The sequence below is a fragment of the Acromyrmex echinatior genome, chromosome 2 (genome assembly GCF_024713525.1).
Source record: "Acromyrmex echinatior isolate Ae372 chromosome 2, ASM2471352v2, whole genome shotgun sequence".
Taxonomy (NCBI): Eukaryota; Metazoa; Arthropoda; class Insecta; order Hymenoptera; family Formicidae; genus Acromyrmex; species Acromyrmex echinatior.
The window spans coordinates 22435264-22440885 of record NC_141853.1 but is presented as its reverse complement, the minus strand read 5'-3'; the positions used below and the strand labels follow the sequence as shown (position 1 = coordinate 22440885).

General features: G+C 30.9%; 1 protein-coding gene across 1 annotated transcript in view; it reads right to left on the bottom strand.

The window, feature by feature from the left end:
- The window catches only part of Ugt50B3 (UDP-glycosyltransferase family 50 member B3), a 75640-nt gene that overhangs the window by 303 nt on the left and 69715 nt on the right, over positions 1-5622 (bottom strand). The gene's annotated exons all lie outside the window — the stretch shown is intronic.

Genomic DNA, 5622 nt, shown 5'->3' with positions numbered 1-5622 from the left:
CTGTCGAACAAAAGTTGAAACGTAATGTTTAGCATTGAGCAATTTCGATTTGTTGTGCTATGAGAAATCGAAAAGTGATGGATGAGACTGTCACTACTTTAATAAATTTAATGTGTAAATAGATTTTAGAAGTGCAGGAAATTTAAGATATATATAAAATATAGTATTTCTAATATCGCAAATATATATCAATATATATGCATCTTTCATTTCTTTCTATACCATATTTCTTTTTTATTTCTTTCTACGTTCAAGTACAATATAGAATACAATATAGAATACGTAATTATATATATATACGCGTATATAATTAATTTAATTGAGTAAATTTGCATAGGCTGATGCTTGAGAGGATATTTAAGTGTATCCGCTAATTAAAGTTGCATAAAAATATGACAAGAGTTCTAAACTAATTCACAAGTTAATATGGTTAATGTCGAGCCACACGCATTTCAAACATCGCAATTGTAACAAAACGCATTTGTAACATCTATAGTTTTTCTAACTGCGCATTTTGCAACTGAATATTCTCTAAATAACTTCAAATAAACGATACTTGAATAAAAATGAAAATATTCGTTATTGTCTTCAATTAATTCTGTATAATCAAATAATAAAAAGTAAATGATAATTTGATTAAAATATAAAAGCGGACATTCTTTACAAATATTCAACGTTGGATGAAAAACGCAATTGGATAAAAAAACACAGTTAAATAAAAAATACAATTAAATTCGGAAAAATATGAATCTTGTGATGCAATTAATTATAATTATAATTATATATGATTAATATATGATTGTAATTATAATAGTTTAATGTCGCTATCGACTGATTTTAATTAAATACTGCGGCTAAAATTGTTAGTCACAGGTAACCATAGAAATACGTTATACATTGAAAATGATATCAAAATTACTAATGAATATCAAATTATTTCCAATGTATGTTAATAATTCTTGGAATTCAGGTTATTTCGTAATAATTCTCATTGTGCGTCTCGTATCCTTTATATATACGTACCCGAACAATGTAATTATCATATTTCACATAAGCAAAACGTGCAACTGCACCGTATTATTGTACATATCTCAAGTAGGGATCTCTAGTTAATTAACTAAGATATACCCGTTGTTGAAATTTAAATTTGATTTAAATAAAATTTCGCGTCTATACATATAATTGCTGCAATAAAGTTTTATTTTTGTAGCATTTATATTTGTCGAATACGTGCGATTCTATCGCGAAAAATTACGACTTTCCGGAAAAGATAAGAGAGAAATTCAATTTTGAGTTTTCGTGAAAAGCAATCTGAGTTATCAGCGACACGTTATCACACATATGTAGTTGCGCAAGATATTGCAATATTGAAAATGCTCAAGATATTTTTATTACGTATGAACGCGTCTCTATCTCAAAGTTTTGTATGTAATTGTAGTAAATCAAGTTAATTCTCTCTTTGGCTTGCCATCAAAAATGCTCAAATATGCTTGTTAATTAAAGCTATTTAAACGCAACTTATATGTAAATAATATATTTGAGATTTTGTCATCTATTTCACATTCGAGATTTTATCATCATTCCTTATCGTTAAAAAGCAGAAAACGGAAAGTTAAACGGGAAATTTTAATATATTTGCCTCTATTTTTGGTAAAATATAATTTTAAACTAATTTTGAAGTAGATTATAATTTTGAACCCCATGCAAGTCTCTTGGACAAATTGAGAGTTTAAGTTTTATTAGACTAATTTGCATACAAAGTGAAAGGTTGTTAAAGGCAAGATGTGCTCTTTGACATGTTCGAGGATAATCTTTCTCAGCAATGATCTTCGTCAACTTCGTTAAAATACTCTTCCCCCACTTACTATCTTTTTAATTTTCATTAAGTAACCTCGTAATTATGTCTCGAACTATAAATTTGTTTCAGTTAAATTCTACGAGGAATCCAATCTAAAATTAACTCAAATTATTTGAAATAATTTTTATTATACACATTTCTATATCCGCAATTTAATTGCCGAGAAATTTATCTTCTATTCCGCTTGTAACGACAAGAAAGATGGTCGATGCTTCTTAAGTTAATGTTAAGAAAAAGTCGGCTCTAAAGAGAAGGTACTTTAATGGCTTGATTTCGAATCACGTAGACTCCAGACCTCAGAAGTTTGATTCGTTTCTCTCATTTACTCCTCCTCCCTTCCTCTCTCGCCGCCCTTCGTCATCGACCTTTCGTTTTTCTACACGGTCTCGCGCGCTTTACTCTGGCAGTACCATATACTTACAACATCCATTTCGGATTACGACGTCAGCAACAAGGAAAATTGCGTGGATAGTTCTTGGAATTTAATGTCCGTGAGAGAATGGTCGTTTGAAGAGAAATTTTTTTATTCGATAATCTCACGAAAGACGCCATAAACTTCGTAAATTAACAATTACTTCAACGTATTGTTTCAATCTGTATCTGTGGTAGAAGCGGAAATTTAGAAATTGCAGTTACAACGTCGGATCTCAGATAGTAGCAGTCACGACCGCTATCATATTTCGTCGTTCTACCGCATTTTATAAGACTTTATGAAACCAGAGTGATCCTCTCCCCGAGGTAGAAGTTATTCGTGTGAACGTAGCGAGAATCACGAATAATATTCGCGTATTCTTTCTTGTCACCGTTTCAAGCGGAAGTTGAGACACGATAGTCGTCTACTGATACCAATTATCTTGTAAAGTCAATGACTTCGACGATTATATCTCTACTTTTTTTTTTATTTCCAATCTACAGAATTATCATATTACATTTATTTAGGCTCTACTTAGATGTATTGATTATAATAACAAGTTGTCAAAACCAATAAAAAATAATAACGGCTGTGGAAGTCAACGCAGTTAATAAAGCGATTATTTTATATTCACTCTAAATCTGTAGCAATAAAATTTTACTGCATTAAATTGAAATTTCAATACAGGCATTAATGGCAATTGCGCCAATGTTACTGCCAGTGAATTTTACTGCAAGATAGGAATGGAAAATCCATTCGATAATTAGAGTAAAAAATTTATTTCAAAAAGGAGTGAATTTAAAGGTTAAAATAATGACAGAATAATGTTATATCAAATCCAGATAACAAAGTCTACGAGACAGATTTTGAGCAGACCACATGCTATCAATCTATTAACCTTATTTTTAATCATTATTTTATTTTTAATTATTTTATTCTGTCTCTTATGTTTATGTCAAATGCGTCTCGCCCGTAACGACCATGACAAACGACAAACGTGTGACAAATGGTGTGCTAATGTCGCTTCACTCCTTGCAGTAACATTCAATGCATCTTGCAATGCATTATCAACTAATGCTTAAACCACTTCGATTAATCGAATGAAATAGTCCACTCCTTTATGTAAGAGTAGACAGACTAATTTCAAAGCAGTGAAAATCCATACTTAAAGCAATGACTTTGTTACTCACTTTTGGTAGCAGTAAAATTTTCATTGCTACAGATTTAGAGTGTTTATTTAGTTTATTATAACATAAGATAATCGCACTAATAATTGCGTTGATTCCCACAGCCGTTATTATTATTTTTTATTAATTTAAATTTATGGAATCCTTGCTTCCTCACTTTAAAAATTGTTCAAAAGTTTAATGTATTGCAACACGTAAAGAGATAAGAACTGCAAATAACAGGAGTTTAATTGAAAAATTATCATACAATAAGCACTTTTAGATTAAGTTTTTAATGCTTTGATAAGAATGTATTTCATTATTTTAAATTAAAGTTGCTGGTGAGTGTTCTCATTGCGACATCAAAGATTGGTGGTTTAGAAGTTGTGAATCTCGAGGGGATTTTTCAAGAGCTGCCGTCATTATTCACAGTTTTACAAGTAGTACCGTGTTTCGAAGAACGTTCGCTTTACAAAGTTTTGAAAGTGGTTTCGTTGACGAGAGGAAAACGATCCTACACTGGAGAAAACTCGCCAAGTCCGAGATGATCGCCGGTGCGAATCTCCGCGCTTCTGACGTCATAATCCACATTCCACCTGCGCTTGGTAGCCACGTAAATAGAATACAGGAAGTGAGAATCCGACGTTAAAAATTAAAGAAATTCGAACATAAATGGACGATGAACGAAATTTTTCACACAACCGGATTCTCTCGTTTAAATCACTTCACCCGCCTACTTAGGAGATAAACAGTGTCGTCGGCCACTTAGTCGCTTGCGCGATTTGGGCGAATATCTTAATTCGTCGTATAAATATCGCGATAATGATCGTAGGGAAAGGCATGAAAGGGAAGAGGAGAGGTATCATTGGCGGCAGCAGCATCGATTAAAAGCCGGATACACGTACGATAAAACACGAGAACTTGTTCTGCGATAAGCCCGCACCTGAGAAGCGCAAGAATCTACATCCGTAAACTTATTCTTTTAAGAGGGGAGGAGGGCGAGAAGGAGGGGGAGAGGGGGGAGGAAGAGCGAGGGAAGGGCGAAAGAGAGAAGAAAAAGAGGAGGAAATTATGAAATTATAGCGACTTTCGTGATAAGTTAAATACGCGCATAAATTTATTCAGTTTTACTCACATCAAAGTAATGTAGATCCAGGTATGTAGATCATTTAGTAAGAAAAAACGAATTATCTTTGTACAAGATTACAGAGATTTTTTTTCTTTATCATATTTTTTATATTATTATACGTTGCAAACTTAACACGTTACTTATTTTATTTCTTAGTCGGCTTTGCTGGTTTGTGGATGAATAAAAAGGAAAGGACGGTGAAATGAAAAAACAGAAAAGAACAAATAATAAAAATGGCAATGATTATCCCGTCGATATATTCGGTTCAGCAACTTTAAATGGCAAAGTTATAATCATGACCAATTTTGATCATTCAATAAAACAAATAAAAGATGATTTTGCTGAAGTATATTCTAAAAATTTAGATATAGACCTGAAAATAATTTTATTTGGACTAACAAAATAAGTAGATAATCATGTAGAATCATTAAAGAGGTTGCTAAAGAGAAAAATATCACTCCATTGCTAAGAAAAGTGATTACTCAACTTACTTTCTTTCTTAGGAATCTTTTCTTGATAATCTTAAAATGTAGGTACTTATTTTAATTTATTATAAATTTTATAAAAACTCATTACTCAAAACAAGAACTTATTTTCTTTTAAAGAATATTGTATATTTTGTCGGAGAAACGACTGCATAAAAAGTAAATCAAATTTGTCTTAATTCAATAATCTTGACTGAAGTATTAAACTTACTAGGATTCAGAATATATTTTGAATAAATTTGCTTGTGATGAACTTATGATAGATTTGCAGATATATGAATTTTTGAAATACTTGAAACAAATAATTATTACTTACATATTTTTCTGTATGTAAAACCTTCTGCCAATATTGTCATCAAATTTAAGTTTAATTATTTACATAATTATTTTGTTGCTTGATAACATTATTTTTCGATCTGTATCCAGCTAAATTTTTAGATACTTGAACAAAATCCTTATGTGAAAAAATGTGCATCTTCAATTTCTTGTTTTTATGGATCTATTCGAAAGTTATTAAATTTAGTATTTTAGTAAATAAAAATAAATTAAAATGAATTATAAATATAATATTT